Raw genomic sequence first — 27,271 nt, forward strand, 5'->3', positions numbered from 1 at the left:
TGTGGCCATTTTCCTTTGTAGCCGATCATTCAGTCCCCGCATAAAACAGTTCTTCTTCTTCAAATCTGTATTCACCTGATCGATAGCATACTGCGACAGGTGATTGAATTTGTTGAGATATTGGTTGACGGTATCTCCACCTTGTTGTAACTTCATAAACTCCTCTTGTTTCATATGCAGCACTCCTTCGGGGATGTAGTGTTCACGGAAAGCTGCTTTAAACTCATTCCAGGTGACTTGATGGTTGTCAGGTTGAATAGCCATGAAATTTCTCCACCAGGTACTGGCAGGACCACGGAGTTGTTGTGCGGCAAACAACGGCTTCTGCGTCTCTGAGCAACGAAGAAGACCAAACTTTTGCTCGATAACCCGAATCCACTCGTCAGCTTCTAGGGGATCTTCTGCTTTGACGAATAGAGGTGGATGAGTTTCCGAGAAATCCAGATAGGTGGTCTCACGGGGACCCTGCGGATAACCTCTTCCCGCCTGCTGCTGGAATTGTTGCTGACCCGCCATTTCCCTAAGGAAGCGGGTATTATCGGCGGTGGCATTCACCAAGGCGGCAATCGCCTCGGCTAACGTGGGAGGAACTGGAGGTGGGTTTGGGGTAGCATCTCGTCCCCCAGACGTTCCTGCTGCGTCCTGTCCTCGAGTCCTGGTCGGCATCTGTGGCAAAAACATTTGAAGTAAACATAATGTGCCAGAGAAAACCTTCCATTTTACATTACTATAAAAAGTAATGATACAGACTCGATATTACATAACAGGATACAATACCCACTATACAAAGGTTCAACCTAATATACAACAGTACACCCTACAATACCCTACCATACACTACTCTACTTCTATTACACCTTTATTCCTGCTTGCCATTACTCTTGGCGGCTTCATCGTCAGGTGTGGGAGTCCAGACATCAACCAACCTCAAAGAAGGAGGGGGCTCAAAAAGGTCTAACTCCCCACCCAGTGCACGTCCCGCAACGTGAGATGGTCCAGCTTCCGCCTCAGGTTGTGCAGGCTCACTTGGGTGTAATTGTGAGTATAATACATGGACTTCCTCGTGCAACGTATTGCAGTAAACCTGCAGGTCATCGACAGTCGAGCTAAGTTCTTTAATTCGGGCCTGAGCCCTTGCTTCCTTAGCACACATTAGCAAACAAGACTGCACGGCCCAGTCAAGTGCTAAGTCTCGATCAGCGAGTTGATCCTGCAAGTGTCGGATGTCCCTTCTCAGTTCATTGATTCTGTCTCCGTCGGCAACCCAAGCATCGGTCCTCTGTTGAAGAACTGCTTGAAGTCGACTCACACGAGCTTCAAGGTCTCCAATGGGGTCGTTACTTCCACTGCTGCTACTTTCATGTCGGGGAGCCAATTGATGCCGAGGCACCCCAATTGGTCCCGTAGACTTGCGTGCCGTTAGCCTGGTACGTGGCGGCATCTTTTCTAAGGGGGAAAATGTTATTAGAATAGTGCTTAGCATGATGCATGTATAATTACAGAATCAACCTTAGTCGATTCAACCTTCTATATGTTGCACTCTTCCTATCTGGTCTTTAAGATAGACTCTTCAGAATACTTAGGTAAGAAGAGAGAAGAATTTTTAGGTAAGACTTTTGAAACTCCTTTTGAAGATGCCTCATAATATCTGCCAAGAAGGGCTACGCTCCGATACCAGCTGTGACGGAACCTCCCAAGTAATCAGGGGCACCTACAGGGTTGTCTGATGTATGTGAGACAAGGACAACTGTAGGTGGGCCTAATTACTTGGGAGGTTCCGTCACACATTTTGAGTGGAATGGATTGATCTTACATGTCTTGGGTGGATTCTCCCTCCGAAGCCCCTGGTCATTTCGGAAAACCTGTAAGCTTCCTCTCTTCTTTGATGAAAATCATTATCAACGCGGATGTATTCATCCATCTTTTGGAGCAGCTTTTCCAGGGTCTGAGGGGGCTTCCTGGCGAAGTATTGGGCCGTAGGTCCTAGCCGAAGCCCCTTGATCATGGCCTCAATGACGATTTCATTGGGCATCGTTGGTGCCTGTGCCCTCAGACGCAAGAACCTTCGGACATACGCCTGAAAGTATTCTTCGTGATCCTAGGTGCACTGGAATAAAGCTTGAGCGGTGACCGGCTTCGTTTGAAACCCTTGGAAACTGGTAATCAGCATGTCCTTCAGCTTCTGCCATGACGTGATTGTTCTTGGCCGAAGAGAGGAGTACCAGGTTTGTGCAACATTCTTGACAGCCATGACGAAAGACTTCGCCATGACTGCAGTATTGCCACCAAAAACTGCTTCGGGTCTGAGTGTCCGTCGTACATGGGAAGCTGGGGTGGCTTGTAAGACGGGGGCCAAGGTGTAGCCTGCAGTTCTGCTGACAGAGGAGAAGCATCATCAAAAGCAAAATTTCCATGATGGAAATCCTCATACCAGTCATCCTCGTTGAAGAAGCCCTCTTGATGAAGCTCTCTATGATGAGGCCTTCGGTTCTGCTCATCTTGAGCTAGATGACGAACTTCTTCAGAAGCTTCATCTATCTGCCTTTACAGATCAGCTAGCCGAGCCATCTTTTCCTTCTTCCTTTGTACTTGCTGATGGAGCATCTCCATATTCATGATCTCTTGGTCCAAGTCGTCCTCCTGGGGCGTTGGACTGGTGGCCTTCCTCTTCTGACTTTGGGCCTCTCGAAGAGAAAGGGTCTCCTGGTTTGGGTCCAGCGGCTGCAGAGCTGCAGCCCCTGCCGCTGAAGCTTTCTTTGGCGGCATGACGAAGGTCGATGCTTGCTGAAGGTGTTTGAAACTCAAAAAGTGGAAGTGAGTTCACCGAAGGTGGGCGCCAATGTTGGGGACTTGTTCTCAAATGCTAAGAGTTAAGAACAAGGCAACATAGAAAACGTTAAATGTTAAAGTCCTTCGTCCTTCAAAGCATTATTTCCCTTGAGATATAATGATTTTCGGACGAAGGTTATGAAGGACATACCTTCATAAACATTACACATCATAATGAAAAGGGAATTACATGGAATATAAAAGATAACATGAATAGTTATGTATTATTATCAACTCATTTTTATTTTTTTGCTATAGAAGAATAGGAATGATGATGGGTTACAAATATACCTCTGACTTGAAAGAAGGTAAAAGTACAAATGTGATGCAAAAGCCAATGCCAAGTCAGAGTGAACAGTACGGGAGTACTGTTCACCTATTTATAGGCACGGGTCGCAGCCCATGCAAAATTACATCCAGGCCCTTTGCTTTTGATAATAACTCTATAGTAATCTATCGGGGTCTAAATAGTCTTTTCCTCTTTAAGTCGATTTCCTCTTTTCTGCCATCATGCCGAAGCTTCCTTGCGCACAGCTTCGACTCTGTTCCATCCTTCGTTCTCTTTGTGTTTCTTCATACAGCAATTTTGACTTGTCCGAAGGGTTCGTGTCCGAAGGTACCTGCTCATGTATTATACTCCAGAAACATTGTCAAATCACGTTTTTGAGGACCTTCGGAAGCCGAAGGCCCCCAACATGTATGAACTTTATGTATGTATGAACTTTATGTATGAATGCAGTATAATTGGAAACTTTATGTATGAATGCAATGTAACTTGTGAACTTGTGAACTTTATGTATGTATGAACTTTATGTATGAATGTAGTATAATTGGAAACTGCTAGTAATATATTTTTTTAGGCTCATATAGCAGTAGCGTTTGATTGTTAGTCGGTAAAAATACATATATCGCATCAGACAGTGTGTCGGTATAAGTCCTAACAGACTGTCCATGGGGATAAATATGTTAGTCGGTATATCTTTTTAACGTCTAACCGTTCGTCGGTATAAACATGTCTGTCGCTATAAGTTTGTGCCGACGCCGCTTACAGCGTCAGAAAGGGTTAATCGGTATAACTCTATAGCGACTGATAGTACGTTGCTATAACGGTTTATACCGACTCTAAGTAAGTCGTTATAGCTTGGTTGTGGTATAGTGGCAGTTATCATCAGAGCAAATTGCCGAGGTGCAACATTATGCCAAGGACTTAAAATACCCTTGAGGGTCCTTGGTATATGGAGGAATTGACGAAGATGACTTCCTCTACTGTCTACCAGACAGTAAAGAGATTAATATTTGTCGCGAGATGATGGACAACATGGGCTATCCGAAACTTGAGCTTGGCTTGTTTGCGATGACTAAGGACCAACTTGTTGATAGTCTCGCCTACAATAGCTTGAAGGTTTGTACATTTTAGCTTCGTATTTGGTATTTTTTTTGTTTCAGTAAACTATTTTTTGTTGTAATTCTTATTGTTATTATTTGTTCATTCTTTGTTTGGAAGGGACTAATTCTTAGCAAGGCCTTAAAAACTCAAAAAGATGCAGAGGATGAAAGCTATCAGGTGGCAATTGGAAACCTTCGATCAGAGGTTATAACTTTGAGAAACTAAGCTCTTGCAAAGGATAAGATTTTACTATATTTGGTCGAAAGACTGAAATCCAGTGAAGCTAAACTGTCCGCTCAAGCAGAAGTGCACAAAGCTGAAGTGCAAGAATTAGAAAAGAAACTTGTCGAAGCAACTGAAAATTTTAATGTAGAGCTAACAAAACGTGAAATATCTGATATTGAACACGCAAGGGTATAGAAAAATGTTGAAGAGCTTCGTCAAGCTAAGGAAGAGTGCTATAATGTTGCTACAGAATGTGCTAAGAATTTGAAGAATAGCTTTTCTAAAGTGGCGCATTTTCCATAGAGCAGAATTTCATCCGCGGTGATTCTGATGGGATTACCCGCTGAATTAACAGCGAAACTGAAGCTTTCAAAGAAATTCTCAGTGACAGAGGAGATTTTTGTGCCTTCGTCAGCGTCCGAGGGGCCATGTCGATCCTGGAAAAGGTCGGCTCTGAACATACTAAGGCTGTGGTTCAGCCAGGATTCTCGCTTTCAGCTGATGACATTAAAAACCCTTCGGCCAACGCTACTGCATTAAGCGGAAAATTCTATTCTGAAGTATGGCTGAAGGGTGGCCGAGAGATAGCTGACGAAGCTATTAAAAGAAATGAGAAAGAGTCTCACGACACCTTAGAAGAGGCTAAGAGAGCTGAAGAAACTGTTGAACGCGCAAGGCTTATAGGTATATCCATTACAGCTTAGTTTCGACAATTATTGTAGCTTCGGTACTAACAGATACTTGTATTTTGATGCAACTGAGCTTTCTCCCCCTCTAGAGCCATACGATCCTAAAGCTGATCCATATCTAAAGGGGGTGCTCGACATAATTAGAATTGCTAACGAGGCCGTTGACGAAGCTGTCAATGGACTGTTGAACGAAGCTGTCAACGGACTGTTGAACGAAGCTGCCAAAAAAGTCTTAAAAGAAGACTAAAGTTTGTATATTTGATAGTTTAGGGTCTTTGTACATAGTTTTAGTTTTTGTAAGAAACAATTATTAGATATTTGCATGTGTATTGATGTAATATATTTCTTTGTGATGCGTGAAACCTCCGTACGTACCGTTTTTTAGCTACTGGTGTAAAAATATCTTCCCTTCTTTTCACGCTTCACAAAGAAAGAAATCTCTCTTCTTTTTGCCGAAGTAACTCTAAAAGTTTTGCCCTGAACTTTGCATAAGAATATTGTTGGGGTCTGCTTCGTCGCCGAAGGTCCTTTAAGCAGAAACACTTTCGGAAGATCAGCACATAAGCAAATACAGCGCAAAGGTACACGCCGAAGCTACGATCCAGGGAGCTTCGGCATAGCGACATGCCTTGAGACGAAGGGCTGCACCGACTTAAAGAGGAAATAACCGATCAGTTCATGATGATTTGTGTCATGATTGTAAGTAGTCATCAAGGACATAAATGTAATTCTGATCGGGCTTTGTCCCGTGCCTACAAATAGGTGAACAGTACCCCCGTACTATTCACGCTGATTGTATTCGCTCGTGTATCACGCGTGGACTTTTGCCTTCTGTCGAGCCGAAGGAACAAACGTAATTCAATATTGTTCACGTTCATTCATGATGATATAATTAAGATATATTGATGATGTCATATGATTATTCACGTTATCTCTCATGTTTCATATGCTTCTTCTTTCATTAATATATATTGTGATGATAAAGGTATGTCCTTCATGACCTTCGTCCGAAGATCATTATATCCTAAGGGAAAATGCTTCGAAGGACGAAGGGCATTAACCATTAACCTCTTTTTGTGTTGCCTTGTTCTTAACTCATAGCATTTGAGAACAAGTCCCCAACATTGGCGCCCACCTCCGGTGAACTCACTTCCACTTTTGAGCTGATGGCTTCGTTCAACAACCAAGTCGTAGCACCTTCGGCTACGAAGCTGGTGCTCTCGATAACAGGTGGTTCAAGTTCAAAGCCGGCTAACAAGAAGCAGAAGAAGGAAGCGCATAGAAGGGTGCAGCATGTTGGGGTGCAGGGACCCTTCATCAAGTCCAAATGGTCCCACATCCCAATCACCTTCTCCCAAAAGGACCTTCAGCTCAAAGATTACCGTCACAATGATGCTATGGTCATATCTTGTGTCATCAAGGGATTTTTGGTCCATAATGTTCTGGTTGACACAGGCAGTGCAGCGGATATCATATTTGCTAAGGCCTTCAGACAGATGCAAGAGCCAGAAGACAAGATTCATGATGCTACACATCCTCTTTGTGGCTTCGGAGGAAGGCAGATTGTCGCACTTGGTAAAATCACAATGTCAGTTACTTTAGGCTATGTCCACAACACAAGGACTGAACAGGTTATCTTTGACATTGTTGACATGGAGTACCCCTACAATGCAATCATTGGTCAAGGGACACTCAATGCCTTCGAAGCAATACTTCATCCAGCATATTTATGCATGAAGATACCTTCGGAACAAGGGCCCATTGATGTCCATGGGAGTCAAGAAGCTGCCAGAAGGGCCGAAGGGAATTGGACAGATTCAAAGTTAATCCATAACATAGATGGAGCTGAAGCTTGTCAGCAGTACAAATACAAAAGAGAGAAGGCTGCTTCGACGGATCAGCCGAAGCCTATGCTTCTATGTCAAGATATAGCAGAACAAAGGGTACTGCTGGGGTCTCAGTTATCTGATGAGCAAGAGAAGACTTTGCTAAGATTTTTATTCAACAATAAAAATGTCTTTGCTTGGTCAGCCAATGATCTTTGTGGTGTCAATAGAGATGTTATTGAACATTCACTCAATGTGGATCCATCCTTGAGGCTAAGAAAACAAAGGCTTCGAAAGATGTCTGAAGACAAAGCTAAAGGTGCTCGGAACGAAGTAAAGAGACTTCTTAGTGCTGGTGTCATCAGAGAGGTGAAATACCCAGAATGGCTAGCCAACACTGTTATGGTGAAGAAGGCCAATGGTAAATGGAGAATGTGTATTGATTCCACAGATCTCAACAAGGCATGCCCAAAGGACGAGTTCCCATTGCCAAGAATAGACTCTCTAGTAGATGCAGCAGCTTTTTCAGAGCTCATGAGTCTACTAGATTGTTACTCAGGCTATCATCAAATTTGGATGAAGAAGGAAGACGAGCCAAAGACTAGCTTCATAACTCCCAGTGGCACCTATTGCTACCTTCGGATGCCTAAGGGGCTCAAGAATGCTGGAGGAAGCTTCAGCAGAATGACAGCCAAGGTCCTTCATTATCAAATAGGCAAGAATGTACTGACCTATGTTGATGATATCATAGTGAAAAGCACGAAGCAATAAAATCACATTACTGGCTGATTTGCAAGACACATTTGCCAATTTCAGGCAAGCTGGCCTGAAGTTAAATCTAGAAAAGTGTGTTTTTGGGGTGAAGAAGGGCAAGTTCCTTGGCTGTTTGGTATCAACGCAGGGAATTGAAGCCAACCCGAGCAAGATTGAAGCTATCCTTCGGATGGAGCCGCCAAGCACAAAGAAGGGGGCCCAACGGCTAGCAGGAAAACTAGCATCATTAAACAGATTCATATCCAGATCAGCAAAAAGAAATCTGCCATTCTTTGAAATACTGAAGTCAGCCGAAGTTTTTCAATGGGGTCCGGCTCAGCAAAAAGCTTTCGAAGAGTTGAAGCAATACTTGATCGATCTAACAACACTAACTCCACCTTCACCAGGGGCTCCATTGCTCTTATATGTGGCAGCTTTGCACTCTGCAGTAAGTGGGGCGCTCGTACAGGAGAAGCTAGATGCCCAAATCAAAAAGCAAGCCCTAGTATACTTCGTCTTCGAAGTTCTAAGTTTATCAAAGAAAAACTATACAGAATTGGAGAAGGTGTTGTATGCTGTGTTAATGGCCTCCAGGAAGCTTCGACATTATTTTCAAGCATATCACATAATTGTTCCTTCATCACAGCCTCTGAAGGACATAATAAGGAACAGAGAAGCTACTGGAAGGATTGGAAAATGGGCTGCGGAGCTTAACGAATTCAGTATTGACTATGTACATAGATCCTCAATTCAGTCCCAGGCATTAGCAGACTTCATTGCTGATTGCATGCCAGGGGCTCAAGAAGAATAAACAAATAAAGACGCCGATGCTTGGACAGTTTTCTGCGATGGCTCCTGGGGAATCTTCAGCGCAGGAGCGGCTGCTGTCCTAGTTGCACCTTCTAAAGTTAGAACATGTTATGCAGCAAAGCTTGACTTCAGTTGTACAAATAATATTGCTGAATATGAAGCACTTCTGTTGGGGCTTCAGAAGTTAAAGGCAATGGGAATAAGAAGGGCCATCCTTAAAACTGACTCTCAAGTCATTTCTGGTCATGTAGACGAAAGTAGTAAGGCGAGAGATCCGAAGCTTGAAAAATATCTGGATACAGTTCGAAGGCTGGAGGCTTCTTTTGAAGGTTTTTCTGTCAAGAATATTCCAAGAGGAGAGAACGAGCATGCAGATTTGTTAGCCAAATCAGCGGCACAGGGGCTCCCTCTACCTTCGGAAGTGTTTTTTGAAACAATAAAAGCACCTTCGATTGAACTTATGGAGAGGGCAGTGCTTACAATTTCCTCTGTACAAAGTGAAGATTGGAGGACTAAAATTATATCTTTCCTCCAAGGCAATTGTCTTTTGGATGACGAAGCTTATAATAAGAGAATGGAAGCGAGGACAAGACCGTATGTGATAATAGAAGGGGAATTATAGAAGCATGGAGTCTGTTCTCCACTCCTCGAGTGTTTATCCAGAACCGAAGGTATAAAATTAATGAAGGAGATACATGCAGGCCTGTGTGGATCTCATATTGGGTCTAGACCCTTGCTGGGAAAAATGTTTAGACTAGGATTTTATTGGTCGAAGGCAGCTTTGGATACAGCAGAGTTAGTTCAAAAGTGCGAGAATTGTCAAAAAAATGTGCAAGAGACCAGAAGCAACCTTCATCTCTCACCCAGCTAATACAGCCTACTTGACAATTGCAAAGATGGGGCCTGGATTTGTTAGGCCCACTTCCACCAGCGCAAGGTAATTTGAAATATGTTGTGGTGGCTGTAGAATATTTTTCTAAGTGGATTGAAGCAAAGCCTTTGGCTACAATAACTTCGGTTACGGTCCAGAAATTCTTCTGGCAAAATATTGTTTGTCGCTTCGGCGTGCCGAAGGCTATAACTATGGACAATAGAACACAGTTCGATGCTGAAACGTTCAAAGATTTCTATGACCAAATTGGCACGAAGATTCATTTTGCATCAGTAAGGCACCCAGAATCAAACGGACTGGTAGAAAGAGCAAATGGCATTATAATGACAGGAATAATGAAGCTAATCTTCAAATCAGCCCAGAGGAAATTGGCCAGATGAGTTGATTAAGGTGGTATGGAGTCACAATACAACCATGTCAAGATCAACAGGATTCACACCTTTCAAACTATTATTTGGTGACGAAGCTATAACTCCAGAAGAAGCTAAAGCAGGATCAATAAGAACAGCAGCTTCGGCAGAAGACAAAGTTGATTATCACGTAGCAAAAGATACTATAGAGGGGACCAAACTTTAGGCTGTGGAGAACATCAATAAATATCAAGCCGAAACAATAAAATGGTGTGACAGAAAAGTTCGATTGAAGAATATCAAGCCAGGGCATCTGGTACTTCGGAGAGTGGCCAACCCAGACACAGTGGGAAAATTACAACTGAAGTGGGAAGGACCTTTTCTAGTTGTATCTTCGTCAAGACCCGGTTCGACCCGGTTCTTACAGATTGAAGGATATGGACGGCAACGACATATCCAGATCTTGGAATGTGGACGAGCTTTGGCGATATTATGTGTAATTTGATGTAATCTTTTTTCATTTTTTCTATGGCAACCTTTTCCTTTCAAAAGGGGGAGAAAGGTTTTTAATGGGGCCATAGCTTGTAATTTTTTCTCATTTAGCTCCATGAGAGCCAAATCCCCCAAAAAAGGTTGTAAAATGTAAAATCTGAGCATGCACCATCGAGTGCAGAGAGAGAGAAAAAAGAGGAAAACAGGGAGAAGCTCAAAAGTCGTCCCCAAAAGGATGAAGAGCATGACGAAGCTACCAAAAGTCATTCCTAAGGGAGTGCAGCGTAAGTTTTCTGCTCAAAAGTCGTTCCTAAGGGAATGCAGAGCCAAATACCGCCAAAATATAAGGTGAAGAAGTTCAAAATTCATTCCTAAGAGGATGCCGAACTTATACCACTGAAATAGAAGGTGAAGAAGCTCAAAAGACGTCCCTAAGGGGATGCAAAGCTTAAGACTCAAAAGACGTTCCTAAGGGGATGCAGAGTCTAGATGTGGCTTCATGTGCACGTGTTTTGGACATTCATTTGCACATTACATTACATCATTCATTGCATTCATACACATTCATGTAGACATTCGTAGGATCATCATTATCATAACATGGAGTACAAACAGATGCTTCGGCTTTGATGACAATGCTTCGATGAGCATAAAGAAGCAAAGATACGCTTCGTTGTGTACGAAAAGAAGGGAAGGTGTTTTTCGCCTTCGGCTCAAAACATACGAGTTTCGTCCACGTCAAAGCAATTCACACATGGATGGAAAGGTAACAATATATTGCAAGGTATGAACAAATTTACAGAGTAATGTTTGATTCCTAAATTACAATATCTTTTACAAAGACAATCCAAATGTCTCTAAAGCTTTGTGCAGCAGCTTCATCAATCTTCGTTGAGTTTCGGATTATTGACCTTCGGCATCATCATCCTGTACACAACAAAGCAGTATAAGGTAAAAAGTAACTTCAAGAGAAGGTAAGCAACAAGTATAAATATCATACCGGCTTAAGATGACTTCGTGCCTCGTTACCAGCTAAGTCCCGCCCACCCTTCGTCCAAATTTGTGTTATGAATCTATTCCCAATACTTCGGGCTAGGTTGGGGATATCAGCTAAGTCTGCTGGTGATAGACTGAAGTTCGGTCTGTTTACAATCTTTCCGTGCATGCAACCAACCTTCATAAAAGCTACACCTGTGCCGCGAGAAGCCAGCAGGGCATAGAAGTCGCCATGCCCAGCTATGACTTCGTCAAGTGCCTCAACTTCGCTTTCAATAAGCTCGAAGGTGCTTGGCAAGTCTTCAATCGAAGGTTCAAATTTTTCAGAGCTAGCTCCCACTGAGTTAAAGACCTGCCTTAGCCGTTGCACGCAGCAGTTGCTGAAGTTTAAGCAAACATTCTGAAGCACTTTTAGGGATTCTTGCAATTTTGAGTTTTTCTCGACTTCGGCTTCAAGCCTTGCATCAGAACTTTTCCTTTCTTGTTTAAAGATTTCTGATTTTCAGAGGAGTTCATCGTTTAATCTGGCAACTTCGGCTTGGGCTTCTGCCAATGAACCCTCCATTGTCTGAAGAAGGAAGTCTTTCTTTTCTAGAGAAGCTTCATAATCTCATTCTTTTTATCTTCGAGGTCTTGTTGCATTCTCAGAGCATACTCTGTGCAAAATAGCCTTCATCATAAATCTTTGCTTCATCACAAAAGATTAAAAAGCTGAGGAAAAAACTTTACCTTAAAATTGGAATAGAATAAGCTGCCGACGATATGTTGTCGTCGGTAGCTGCTAATATCAGCTTCAAGCTTCGGAAAACCAACACTCTTCGACAGAGTGCTGATAATCTTCGCCCCAGTGCGATCTCGAATACATCCTAAGGCTTCTTCATTAATTCCACCAAAGAGCATGGCTCCTGGCTGGTAGCCACAGGATATAGCATACTCCTGTAGCTCCTCCTTCTCAGCCTTGGATAAATCTTGAACAACTAGATTTTGGAAGCTGAAGCCTTTTTCTTCCGAAGCAGCTTCGGCAATTTCTTTCCCTTTCTCAGGCACTGCGGCCATAACTTCTTCTTCTCCTCTGCAGCTATATCCAAGAGCATTTTATCAATAGCAGATAATGTACTCTCCAGATTGGTAGCTTTAGCGGTTGCAGCTTCGGCAGAAGTATCTGCTTCGGCAGCTGGTGTCATCTTTGATGCTGAGGCCGGCGGTAGCGTTTCCTCAATAGCTTGCATAACCGTAACAATTCTTCGCTTTTTAGGCCCAACCACCTTTTTCATTGCCGAAGGATCGTCCTTCTTCTGTAAAAGCTTCGTCAGATGTGGCCCCAAAGGACTTAGCAGCTTGATAGGTAAGGATTCAGTCATTACCTTTAAAATTTCTTCTACTTCGGCAGCAGAAGGCGTTGAAGGAGCTTCCTCTTCTATCTCAGCCATCTTCGGCTCTAGAGTTGCAGTTTTTCTCTTCTTCGAAGTCGCCACCTTCGGCTCAGGACTGTATTTTCTCTTTTTCGGAGTTTTTTCATCCTCTTTCACCATCCTAGCAGCCTATCTGCTCAGAACACTGACAACCCTTTTTCTCTTTGTCCCTTCGGCACCCTTGCTTAGTCGTTCATAATCAGGGTATTCAAAGTTTAAAGCGTCCATTACCCGATTCAACCTTCGTTTTGGTCAGGTGCTGAAGGTTGCAGTCATTAGTTGATCTTCTTTTTTGGTATAATTGCCCAAAATTTCATTGCACATAGTCTCAATCATCTCCAGCCATTCTTGGCAAGGCTCTTTAAACTGTTTCTCAAACTTGAAGCGATAGGGTAATCGAACAAGTTCATTCTTCTTCTTTGTTCCTTTTAGCTTCGGCATACTCCATTCACTCAACGTTGGAGATACCCAGTTGGCCAGGTATTCTTGCATTAGATCCCTGGTGTTGATTTGTTCAGCCACCACTCTGAATTCTGCTTTGGCCAGCGGACATGTTGACCCTAGCTTCATGTTGCACAAGGGTCTGGTCATCCCGAAGCTTAAGGACAGCGGGCTCATCACCATCGTCATCAGTTTCCCTCTTTTCTTCTCATCAGCCTTAATATAAAACCACTCACTCTTCCAGCGAGTTGGCCACTTGGTGCAATAGCGGAGGACCGGAGCCTTTGTATCCTTGCGATACGCGAAGTTATAACAACCAAAATTTTCATGTAACCCGTCTTCTCTGGCCTTCATTTGGTAATGCATCTCATGCACTCGGCAGAAAGCTTCAGCATTTGGGTCCATCCCTTGGCTTTGAAGGGCCCAGATGAAAATGCTGAACCTAACGATGGCGTTAGGGGTCAGCTGATGAAGAAAAATCTCAAAATTATCCCAAACTTCTCCAATCGTCTCATTCAAGGGAAACCGTAATCCTGCCCTGAAAAAGCTTTTGAAAACCACTACTTCGTCGTCCTTCGGCTTTGGAGTGGTTTCTTCTCTGGCAAAACGAATAAGCTTCTTTTCAGCTTCTCCAAAGTAACACAGCTTCATCATCATGGGCACGTCGGCTTCAGACACAGTAAATTTTTCAAAATCAAAGTGGCTAGGTTTTGATGGGATCAGAATACTATAGTCTTCCTCTTCTTCATCAGCATTTTCTTCCTCAATATCAGCTTGTTCAGCTTCGGCGGTAGGTGCACCTTCGTCAATGGCTCCCTCTGTCACAACTAATCCCGATTGTCTCATGACTTCGGAGATCGGAGCTGTCTCGGTGGCTTCAGTCTGCTCTACTTCACGGGTCACCCTCGCAGTCGAGCGTATTCTGGCCATCTGATGATGAATCTTTTGCGGTTTCTACAAAGCTGATGTTTTTTTTACAGTTTTTGATGAAGCTCTCTTTTTTGACGAAGCTCTCTTTTTTGACGAAGCTAATTCAAAATGATGGTTCGCTCGAGAATGCAGTGAAAAAGCTTCGGCTATGGTTAAAATTTTCAACAGCACAACAATGCAGTGGCAATGAATGTTGTGGTAACTTCACACCTACCCGTCTGTTTATATAGTGTCGTAGGTGGGAAGGCGAATCACCAAATCGCCCGCAGCCGCTGAACAGTTACCCACACCCGTTGAACGGTGGGCCACTCGGCGCTTAGGAAGAGAATCATCAAACCGTTCGTACCCGCTGCGTGGTGGGCCACTCGCGCTTGAAATATTTTAATTGTTTCTCGGCAACGAGCTCTGGGAAGGTGTTTTTTGGACATTCGACATTCCGAAGCCTTGGAGATTTTTCACGGATCAAGCTCGTTACGAAAAATGATCTAGCACCACAAAGGGGCTACTGTTGGGCGCCTGCTTCGTCGCCGAAGGTCCTTTAAGCACAAACACCTTCGGAAGATCAGCACATAAGCAAATATAGCGCGAAGGTACACGCCGAAGCTACGATCTAGGGAGCTTTAGCATAGCGACATGCCTTGAGACGAAGGGTTGCACCGACTTAAAGAGGAAATGACCGATCAGTCCATGATGATTTGTGTCATGATTGTAACTAGTCATCAAGGACATAAATGTAATTCTAACCGGGTTGTGTCCCGTGCCTATAAATAGGTGAACAGTACCCCCGTACTGTTCACGCTGGATTGTATTCGCTCGTGTATCACGCGTGGACTTTTGCCTTCTATCGAGCCAAAGGTACAAACGTAATTCAATATTGTTCACATTCATTCATGATGATATAATTAAGATATATTGATGATGTCATATGATTATTCACGTTATCTCTCATGTTTCATATGCCTCTTCTTTCATTAATATATATTGCGATGATGAAGGTACATCCGAAGATCATTATATCCTAAGGGAGATAATGCTTCGAAGGACGAAGGGCATTAAACATTAACCTCTTTTTGTGTTGCCTTGTTGTTAACTCATAGCATTTGAGAACAAGTCCCCAACAAATACTTTTGTTGAAGATATAAGCTTCATATGACAACACCTGTCAAAAGCATGTATCTTGTATTTTTGATATGGTCTTTTACCGAAATAGGCTTAACCTCATGGGTTAAGCAGTATGTCTGAAGGAGCAATTTTCCTTCTTTTTACATTGTTTCTGTTGATACAGGATGATGTATGATGAGATGCTATGCAATATGATGTGATGATATGATGCAAATGACATTGATGCGCAAATAAGACTGCATCCCCTTAGGAACGACTTTGGAGTCTCTTCACCTTTTACTTAGGTGGTATTTCAGCTCTACATTCCCTTAGGAACGACTTTGGAGCTAAGCTCTGCATCCCATTAGGAACGACTTTGGAGCTTCTTCACCTTTTACTTAGGTGGTATTTTAGCTCTGCATTCCCTTAGGAACGACTTTGGAGCTTCGTCACCCTTCTTGTTACACTCGATGGTGTAACCACAAATTTATTACAACAGTCCGAAGGTTGAACCTTCTTATATTGCCTTTGGAGGGGAAATATAAGGATAGAAAAGTAAAAAATACATTGAACTTGGAAGCTTTCTGGTCGAGCCCCTATATTGCTTAAGTGAATATGTCTCGATTCGGGCACAGTGTTGTTGACTGTGCGAGCTTCGGACTCCTCTCGTATGTTGCGATGTTGCTGCGCTTGACGATGCCCTTCTAGTTGCTGATTGTGAATCAAGGTTGGTGCCATAGGTGGTGGTGGTGCTAGCTGAGCCCATGCAGCTTGAGAATGACTTGCCGAAGCAACTGATGTTGTGGGTTACTAGTTGCCCACATACTCAGAGATATATGGCGAAAAGCATGAAGTAGTGTGCAGGACCTACTTTGGCTGATTTTGTCGTACTTCGGCTTCAGCTACCACTTATTACTTTTGGATCGTGACTTGGCACGTCCTTGTTGTATGTCCCTTATCCTCCCCCATAGAATAAATAGAACAACCTCCTGGGTTCGGAGCTGAACCTTCCTCCGAAGCTTCTTCCTCCTTTGCCCCTTGGAGCTAGTGGCCTGTAAGAGCTTTGTTGCATTCCTGAAGATTGGGAGCTTTGTTGGTTGCCTTGAGTGTGGTTTGCCCTATCATCACTTGAGCTGGGATTCTGGGTAGTTCTGACATGCCTAGGGTGGAGCCTTCCTCTGAAGCCCCTAGTCATCTCAAAATACATGTAGGCCTCCTCCCTTCTCTGCCGAAAGTCATTACCAGCCCTGATGTACTCATCCATCTTCTAGAGGAACTTTTCCAGAGTTTGCGGTGGCTTCCTAGGAAAATATTGCGTTGTTGGTCGTGGTCAGAGCCCCTTCATCATAGCTTTGATGACAATCTCATTTTTCACCGTTGGCGCCTAGGCTCTGAGTCGCAGAAATCTTCGGACATATGCCTACAAGTACTCTTCATGGTCTTGCATACACTAGAATAAGGCTTGGGAAGTTACTGACTTCGTTTGGAAACCCTGAAAGCTAGTTACCAGCATGTCCTTCAGCTTTTTCCATGATGTGATCGTTCCCAGACGAAGGGAAGAATACCACGTATGAGCTACACTCCTGACTGCTATGACAAAGGATTTGGCCATGACAGCCGTGTTGCCACCATATGAGGATATGGTTGCTTCGTAACTCATGAGAAACTACTTTGGATCCGAATACCCATAGTACATGGGAAGCTACGGTGGCTTGTAAGATGGTGTCCATGGGGTTGCCTGCATTTCTGCTGAGGCTCTCTCTGTTACCATAATGAAAGTCATCATACCATTCATCATCATTGATTGGACTTTCTTGACGAAGCTCTCTCTGTTGAGGCCTTCGTCCTTGGTCATCTTGGGTGATGTTGTAACACCTCTAGTGTTACCAAAACTAAAACTTTGTCATAACATCATTTGCACTAACATTTCACTATGTATAATACACCTAGAGTGCATCCACTAGGTAAAAATTTCAAAACAAGTTGTGATGTGATGACTTGAATTGATTCTTAACCCTAGGATAGGGTGCTTACCCAAGGAGTAAAGGTATGTAGGTGTGTGAGAAAGCAATTTGAGTATGAACTCAAAGATTTGTGGAAATGTTCAAAAGAGACTAAACTTGGAGTGTTTGAGTGGCACATAAACCCTAGAACACTAAAACCCTAATATGGGTCCTAGAAACCCTAATTAGTGTGTTATGAGGTGACTCAAATTTCTATGCACTTTTGGACTAAAGTGCATAAATCAAAATGGTAGAGTAACAAAAACTAGGCAACTTTTGTATTAGGAGCTTTCTATGTACTATGGAATAAATTAGAGTAAATTGCAAAAAGGTCCCAAAGGCACCCAAATGTTTAACTCTGAAAAACAGTAATTTGGTGCTGACTTTAGCTCTCTGTATCTCTTGATCTATGGAGATTTTGTCATGGGTCATTAAAACAAATTTGTAGAGCTATTAAAGTAGTCCAAGTTTGATTAAGTGATTAAGCCCTAGAGTTGTATAGAAATTGGGGAAAATGGCTTGGAAGTTGGGCTGTCAGTCGTGTGTTAGTCTGAAGGTTAGACTGACAGTGGCATTAGATCAAGTTCGGAACCAAATTGCGACTACTCGAGTGGAGGTATGAGCAAGAAGCTTATAACGAAATTGAAGCTGGCATGACAGACAACAACTTAAATGTTGTCGGATAAGCAAGTTGTCACATAAAAATTTGAGAAAGGAGCTCCTCAAATCGCTCTGTCAGGCGCGCTGAACAAACATCGCCCCGATACAGTGAACTGAACAAGATTAAGTGCCGTGTGCTCGCCGTCGACGTCCCGCTACCATGATTTGAGCTCACACCACGATTGGTGCCGCCGAGATGTGGATCAATGCGTGGTAAAAAGATCTCTGGCTCGGATTCGGTGATCGAATTACCGCTCTAGCCACGGACACCACGTGTCCTCACCGTGATTCATCCACCACCACCGTAGCCAGCCACCGGATGCTCCGGTCGTCCACGTAGCTGGTTGGAGGCTCGCGTATTGAACTGACGTAAAGGGTTCGCAGTAAGTCCGCCACGTTACTAGCCTGTGGACACCGTTGAGGCTAATGTGGAGCTCCTCGGGCTATCGCCGCCACCATGAGTCAGCGATCAAATTGATCACCGACGTGGTGACTCCCTTTAAATTGAGCATGTGCTCAGTCCCGCCTCTCCATGAGGCACCCAAGCCACCCTTTGTTTCCGCTGTTCCATCGTCGATAGCCAAGAACACCGGTTTTTCCTCATCGGTGGTCACCAGCGCCGCCGAGCAGTGCAACCACGTGGTCAGACTTTCCTAAGGTTAGTCATAGTTGTTTAACTCGTGTTTCGTAGTCTATAGATCATGGTGAAGCTTATGCGCTTGCTCATTTGATCTCTACCGCACAGGATTAACTACAACATCGCCGTGTCGTTCGGTGAATGCCGCTGAAGGAAGTGTCCATGTCGACCGGCCAACCCGTAGCTCATACGAACAAACCTAGGTGAGCATCGTATGTCTGATGTATTACTAGTACTCGTAGTGACTTTGGATTGAACCCTATCGTACTCGAAACCTCGGTACACCTCACCGGAGCTCGTCAATCTGCCGTCAGCATGGCTAGTGAAGCCCTAGATGGTTTAAGGTCGATTAACTTAGGGGAAATAGGAAATAAGTCTCGGGAATCACATTTGTAGGATCGGTTTCATCGGAGATGGTCGCCATCGATGGGTCTAAGCGGCGGATGGTCGGCGCTCGTCGGGATTCGACCGTGGACCGGAGTTTGTGAATAGAAGGGAAGCCGAGGGCCTATGTGCAACTGTTAGTGAGACACGTGAATAGTATCTGGGGTTCTTTACTGGTTATTCGAATACCTCGGGGCCCTCATGAAAATCTGTAACGCGGGCACGGGCGCGCGTGTGTTTCTTCTATCGTGGGCTGACTCGGGCCAGAATCGGCCCAACACTATTCATCATTTTTCTTTTTCTTTTTACTGTCAGCTTAAGAAATTTATAGAAAATAGTAGAAAATCGATAAAATCATGATACTAATTTTTCTAGACTCCTAAAAACACAGAATAATTAATAAAAATAGATTTCAAGATTTTTTACCCCGAGCCTGAGATTATTTAGCCTTTCAAGATGCTCAAATCAAGCCTTTTAGAAATTTTGAAATAAAACCCTACATCCAAAAATCATAAAAAATTGTTGCAAGATTATATACCCTTAGAATAGCTCCTGGATAAAATTTGAGCCTGTTCGGAGTTGATTTTCCCAAAGGGCTAGAGCCTAGCTAAGAATAAGTAATCAAAACCCTAAACTTTGGTATTGATTTAGGGTTAGATCCAACTTGAGTTCTACATAGTGTTAAATAGCCAAATGACAAACTAGAACTTATATAGTTCTCTGATTTTCTAAAGTAAGCTTAATTTGATACCTTTAGGCAAAAACTATACTACCCAGAAACATGAGTGTAATTGTCATATCCTTAGTTAAGAATATGTGAGCTTTCCACCTCTCGCTAAATGCGAGTTTGCATGGCATATCATTACATGAGCATTCATATACTTCCAATTGACTTGTAGAGCACCTGGAAGAAGAATTCAAAGTTGAAGTGGAAGAGGAGTCTGCTCCTGCATCTAAAACTGCTCCAACTGAAGTTGTCTCTGAAGGTCCTCCATAAGGTGCCCCGATAGGGTATGCTGCTAACTGCAACATCCTAGTAGAAGAGCCTGACTCTCCTCCTCATCAAGGCAAGCCCTGGTGAATTTGCCACCTCCTTGTTGTTTTAAAACTTTTATCACTTATATGCTGCATTAGGTAGTAGGAGTTGAATGATTAAACTTTTGCTACATAACTTCCTTGAATTATTGATTATCATCCTTGATACCTGATTTGAAAAGCTAGATGTGCTTAGTATGCTCATAGATTAGGAACAAAATGTTTGATCTATGAATCATGTTTTTACAAAGAAAAAAGGGCTGGAATGATGAAGGTATCAAAGGCTTTGATGACTTCATCATTTCAGTAGGGTACCTCTGACAGGTACCAGGTTTTCGGAAAATATTTTAATGTGAGGTCAGACGTTGAGCAGGAAAGGTCACCCATCTGTGTCGCTTAAGGACCGTATGATTGTTGGCCTACTGATCTAGGACCCTTTAACTGGCCACATGCCTCATCATGGGTAAGCTTAGCCTCGGCTGGACCAAAACCAGAAAGGCCGGCCCGCAATGGTAGTGGAGAGATGGCGAGAGCATCGTGTATCCACCTGGCAAGAGGCTGGATGGTGGGGTACTGAGCTTTCGGTTGGCGAGGACCCGTTCTGGTTTTTAGAAACTCATGAGCAAGTTGACATATGCAAGGGTTAAGTGCTACATATGTCGTGTGGTTGGAGATCCCCAGCTGGTATTAATCTATTTGGATCGCCAAACTTCTCGGATATGAAGACTGGATCTTTGACCCTCATCGTAGATAACAAGTGAAACTAAAGTTGATAAAATGAAGCTAGTGTAGGATAAGTGAATGATCTAGATTAGGCAAATCTAGATTCAGGAAGAAACATAACTTGTGAAGTAAAATTTTGGCATAAGGATCCATTACTAGTAAGCTTTTCTGCAAAACTAAGTCTTTGAAATTTGATAAGCTTTACCTTGATTCTCGACAAAATAGCATACCCTTGAAAGTCTTTTCTTTAGTCGGGTAAGTATCGCTGAGTAATTGCGTACTCAGGGTTTTATTCCCATTGTTGCTGCAGGAGAGACTATTAACACCTTTGAGTTTTGCTAAAACTCATACTCGAGGTTTCTACTTTTGTTGATGATCATTATGTGTGTGCCGCAGGAAGATGGTTTCTTCCCGGTTGTTGTAATAAGTTAGCACTTGACTCTACCTCAGGCATGTCTCTACTACTCTATATGTTAGCAGTGTAGGCATCCACACAGAGCGTTCTGCCGCGTTCTGCCACCTGCAGCCGCCCCGCAGGCAACCGCCCGCATCTACAGCAGCGCCTCAGCCGCGGCTTCCATCCATGGCGCCGTGCTTCCATCAATCAACAGCGCGCCCTCCGCAATCTTTCCGCAATCCCGCTCCTTTGTCAGCTGTCGAGGACGCAATCCTAGCTGTTGCGTCCGTGATTCGCGCCCCCACCCGCCGACAGCCATCGGCGATCCCATCCACGCGTCGTGCCCCATCCGTGCCCCTCCATCGGCGCCCCACCTCAAACCACCTGTTTCTTCGCTCACCTCGGCCCCCAAATCCGAGCAAGCACTGCCCGCCGCTCTTCGTCGTCCTCCAGACGCCCATGCCGCCGCCCTCTCCCCAACGCTACTGCTCTGTCCCCAACGATGTCGCCCTGCTCAGCTCCCTAAACCCCATCCCTTACGGCTGCGGTTGGGGAAGAGAGAGATCGAAGAGAATCAGGATAATGCAGATGATATCGATGGAATTCGTAGCGCCGGCGTTGGAGGAGCTTTTGCCGGAACTTTCCCTCGAGGAGCAGCCACGGTTGCAGAACTAATCCCGCGAGCGTGACCGCATCCGGAAGCGACATACCAAGCACTCTTCTCCTCCCGGTCCGTCGTTGATCTCGGTACGGTACGTGATGAAGATGGGATCGATGGGAATGGATTTCGTGGTGCCGGCGTTGGAGGAGCTGCTGTCGGATCTTTCCCGCGAGGAGCAGCTACGGTTGCAAAACAAAGCCCACGGGCATGACTGCATCTTGAAGCCACATAACAAGCACGCTCCTCGTCTCCGTCCGTCGTCGTTCTCGGAATGGTACGTACGGTCGGCGTCTAGCTCCTCATTTCTCAATTTGAATTCATCTGTGCAATTTCTCTCTGCCAAAATTTCAATCTGGGTGAGGAACAAAAAAGAGATCTAGCGTTATTTCGGCCGAACCGATACATTTAGTATTTTATTTTATTTACCGAAATAATTATCATATACCGTCTTATTATTGCATTACATAAGAACTTTGTTTTTATATATATTGTGATGTATCATATGGTGAATTATTGGCATGAACGCACAATGTAGTATACCCATCGATTGCTCCTAATTGCCTGCTTGAATTTGGATGGTTTCTAAATGCATATACACAGGGATCAGTGCAACTTCTTCAAAATTCCCTAGGTTCTCCAGGCTCTCGCCCACTACAATGCCAGGCACCCTGTATGTCTGCCCTTTAGTACTAGATCGCAAATATCTGCATTATACTGCAATGTCGTGGACATGACCTAGCTTAATTGGAGTATGCATTGCAGGGTGGCGAGTTCGATGATGTGAAGCCCCTAAAGCAGAGCCGCGTGGGATTCCGGGGCCAGGCATGGTTCCATATCAACTTCTGGGCTCGCCCCCGCAGCAGCAGCAGCAGTAATAACAAGACAATCAAGCGCTTCTTTGCTGAGGTGCACTACAAGCCAACCCTGATCACCAGCCCCTCATCGTCTTCGTCATCACTTGCAATAACTGCAGTTTCTATAGTTGAAATATGCATCATTATCGGTAAGCTAGCAAGATCCTCCTCCTCAACTTGTAGAGATCAGATCAGACATACTGTACTAGGTGTTGTTTTCAGAAGGAACAATTGTGGGTCGAATTCCCACAGTTAGGGATATGGTGATGGTGTGATAAGCCACATATTGATGTACTATGCATTTTGATCAGATCTGTACGGTGTGGTTCACCTGAATTATTTGCTAATTTGTCAGTCAGATTTTTCATCGGTCCGGTTTGTAATTATCAAGCAAGATTTATTAGGCATATCTACGTCATCTATTGTTATCTGGTTGCAATTGGCTCAGTTCAGTGTCGGCCTCCTTGTGTGTGGACAGGTTACCGGGCTTGAGTTTATAGACCCGATCTGTTTTTTTCGTGTGAGCCCGACCATGGTCTTTGGTCTCTCTCATTTCTGGCCTTCTGTAGCAGTCTGTCAGCATATAGAAATAGAACACATCCTGGAAGTGCTCTCAAGTTTTATCTCCAGGTGAAATGTGACTCCATCTTTTCTGAGTCGATTCGACTGATAGCAGGATCTGTAAGTATTTGCCAGTGGCATAGTTTGTTTGTTGTTGCCCAAAATAGGTTCCTTGATGGCTTTTGGTGTCGTCCAAGTTCACTCTGGCACTAATGTGGGATGCTTGACTGGTGGTTGCGGTGCTGTTTGCTCCAATTCAATGTGCATGGAGATTCGAGGACGGAGGAGAGCTTCGTGTCCTGGCCTTTGATGTGCTTCATATCCTCATGTGTTGCTTCAAACTTGAAGGTGTATGTGGTTTGTCTCTATCTGTGCAACTTGTTCATTGTAAGGTGTTATAGTACGTACGACTATTAGAAATTCTTCTTTGAAATACAGATGCCGGTCTAGCTAGCTCATGTTGATTTTTTAGTGCTTCAGTTGAACTAAATTCTATAATATCTGTGCGATTAAGCTTAGCCTATAAGTAGATAGTGTCGCTTGCTATGCAATCCTAAAATTAAGGGCTGATAGTTATAAGAATAATTTGGCTATGGAGAGAATCTGGGGAACTATGTGTAGATGAGTATGAAGGAGTCCGTATGGTTTAGTATCTAGGAAGTAATAGATTCCTATTATCATGATGGCTCAGACGATTCTGTGATCACGTTGATTTCAGATGGTTTTCACCAAAGCGGCTCTCACAAAAGCAGGTCGAAAAGCTGAGTGTTTAGCAATCTACAACAGTTTCTGGTGGCTAGAAGTTGAAAAAAAGACGAAACAAACATGCCCTGAAACCTGGCTACATTAAATAATCTAGCTTAAATAAGTTGAGAGGCAAACAAACAACATAGATTATTAGAGTGAATTATATAATATATATACCTATAGTATGATAATTCATAAGTAGATCACTAGGTGAGCGCCCGTGCTGTCGTGCGTTGCAACGGAGACATATAATACACACATTTTATATATAAGTTACTGTGATATTATATGTCCCCGTTGCAATGCACGAGCACTCAACTAGTAATAATAATACCTACTACTTGGTTTGGATACATTAAAAGTCTGTTAATATATTATCTTATTGTAAAGTCTTCCGCTCAACTCATGTATTTAAAGTGTATGTTCTTGTGGGATTATTGTAATACTTGCAACTATGGTGAATGGTCCTTGAGAATGAACGAGTTCATCGAAACTCGGCACTCCGAGTAAGTTATCTGATTCACTTACATATCTATCCAAGGCCTTGAGGGCAAGGATTGGTGTACGTGGTGGGCCCGATAACTTGGTTGCGTTGTGACAGCTGGTATCGGAACCATTCACACATTTTTGCAAATATTAGAATAATTATCTGAACATGTCTTTAAATGAAATTGAGTTTAAATGAAAATATTTGGAAAAATCTAAACTAGGATTACATGCCTGGTAGTAGAAGTGCAGTTAGTCCTATAGTAAGTTAAGGACTAATAGGTGGCTTAGATTGAGATACTAACCACTAACCCACAACTTAGGCTGGAATAGAATTTTCTGCAGGTATATTCACAAAACCTTAGAAGATTACGACTAGTTAATTACGGAGTGAGTAGGATTGCCACCGTCATAAAGCGTGATAGCCAAATATGTTGGTAGTAGTTGAGAGGCGAATAGGAAACAAAGCATGCATCATAACATCCACTCTTTTGATAAAAGATTTCCCCCTAAAGCTAAATGGTTACTAGAATATATGTGGGTTTAAAAATTATTCTTACTAATCCTACTAATCCTTTGATCTTTTCTTTCATCTTTATTCCTTAAAAATTTAGAATGGCTCCTCCTAAGCAGACACCCCGCATGCGTGTTGGACCATGAGGTGCGCCCAAGCATCAGATGGCTTCACGTGCAGTGGAGGCAGGCAGTAGCAGTCGCACACCTCTGATGCAGGTGGAGCAGCTGCAGCAGAGCCTAGATGTGTCCTTCAATGAGCAGTGTCTTGACAACCCATATTCTTGAGTTGCTGGCAGAAAAGAAGCAGCTTTAGAAGGAATTGATAGAGCAGAAGGAAGGCCTAGCGGCAACCATGCGATCTCGGGAGGTAGCTTCTGCCCGTGAGGACCACTTCAGGGGCCGTTTTCAAGATTTGGTTCTAGCCTATAATGATCTGTAGGATTACTTTAATGAGTTGCAAGAAGAAGTTCACCAACTTTACTATCAGCTGCACCCCAATGATGCGCCAGGAGCCGCAGAAGCAGAAGAAGGTGTGGTGCTAGCTGATGGAGGTGAGCCTAACGCAGACTTAGAGGAAGGAGTCGCTCCTATGTTTGTACCAGGTGGTGAGTCTCCAGGAGGTAGTGATGCTTCTGAGATAGCTAGTGATACAGAGGGTTAGTGTGACATGTGTATGGTGTCGTGACCTCTAGTGTAGACATAGGATATTAAGCTATGTAAATTTTGGTACTGTAATGAATAAAACTTCATGTACCTACTTTATGTAATATATTTCATGGTTATGGATGTTTATTCATGAGTTTGTTTTACTCTAGATGCCTATGCGTACTCGTGGGTCAGATGGGGCTGGCACATCGCGTGGTGGTGTAGAAGCTGATATCAACCCTCCACCACCACCAGTTCCACCTACAATGGCAGATGCCATTGCTGCCCTAGTAAATACCAGTACTAATAATGCTAGGGTTTTACATGAGATCGCTCACCATCAAAACAATCAGGGTGGGCCTCATATTCCCTAGAATCAGCAAAGGAATGCAACATATATGGAATTTATGGAGATTGGGCCGCCAGTGTTTGCTAAAGGAGAAGAGCCTCTTGACGCAATTAAGTGGCTGCATGTGATTGAGCAGAAGTTTGGCCTTATTCAGTGCACTAAGGTACAAAAGTCTCTATTTGCTGCACAATATCTTCGTGGAGCTGCCAGCACTTGGTGGTCCAACTTTGTTGCCATACAACCTCCAGATCAACAGGTTACTTGGGTTGAATTTAAAGAAGCTTTCCGTACTCATCATGTTCCTGACGGGGTTTTACAAATGAAGCTTGAGGAGTTTCTGAGACTTAGGCAAGGGGCAGATACTTTGATGCAGTATATTGGGAAATTTAATCACCTTTCTCAGTATGCTATTGAGCATTTAAACACGGATATCAAGAAAAGAGATTGCTTTATGAGAGGCCTCAACTCAAAATTGAAAAAGAAGATGGCCACTTGCTATGATCTTACCTTCAATCGGGCAATAAGTGTGGTCATAGCTGTGGAAGAAAAGGCACGAGTACATCAAAATGTGAAGCAGGCATGGAAAGGTTCTAGGTCAGGGTTTTCTCAGTCGACGGTGAAGCGCCAGAAGGTGGTAATTAGGACTGCTGGTTCTACAAATGTTCCTTATCGTTCAACTACCTATCCATTCAAGAACCCCACTTATATTCGTCCCACCAACTGGCCAAACCAACTTCCACCTGCAAACACCCAAGTTCCCCTCTTGCATGATCCCACTGGCACAAAATATCCTTGTTACAATTGTGGAAAAGCGGGACATTTCATTAAAGATTGTCCTTATTCCCACCAAAATAACTCCAATTTCCAGAGGTTGGCAGGAAACAATTCTCAAAATCAGAACAAGAATACTTCTGGTAACAGTGCAAAAGGGAAGGACAATAAGAAATCTGGGCGAGTGTTCTATACTCAAGTGGATGTGAGTCCAGAAGGGAATCCAGTGCTGATGGGTACGTTCTTTGTTGCCCAATCATTTTGCTAAAGTACTTTTTGATACTGGTGCATCTCATACATTCATTAGTAGAACTTTTACTATGAATCATGATGTTCCAATTCAAGAAACAAATATGGGAGTTATTGTAAAATCTCCTGGGGGAAAGTTAGGCACAAAGGAAGTAGCATTTCATGTGACAGTAGAATTGGGTGGGCATACCTACCCCACCAATATGATAGTGCTGAAAGGCCAGGACACAGATGTGATCCTAGGTATGAATTGACTAACTCAACATGAAGCCATTATTGACACAAAGAAGTGGACAATTCAGATAAATACAACGTTAGGAGAAAGTCAGTTAAAGATCCAGTTGTCTTCTCTAGAAGAAGTTCAGGGAAGGGCTTATAATGTGAAAGTCGAAGAGTTAGTTAATATCCCGGTGGTGCGAGAATTTCTGGATGTGTTTCCAGAAGAGTTGTTAGGCCGCCA

General features: G+C 43.5%; 1 pseudogene; it reads left to right on the forward strand.

Annotated features, from left to right (window-relative positions):
* Nucleotides 1–21,731: 21,731 nt before the first annotated feature.
* Nucleotides 21,732–22,834, forward strand: LOC103635145 (uncharacterized; annotated as a pseudogene).
* The last annotated feature ends 4,437 nt before the right edge of the window (nt 22,835–27,271 follow it).

Source organism: Zea mays, chromosome 8, assembly GCF_902167145.1.
Source record: "Zea mays cultivar B73 chromosome 8, Zm-B73-REFERENCE-NAM-5.0, whole genome shotgun sequence".
Taxonomy (NCBI): Eukaryota; Viridiplantae; Streptophyta; class Magnoliopsida; order Poales; family Poaceae; genus Zea; species Zea mays.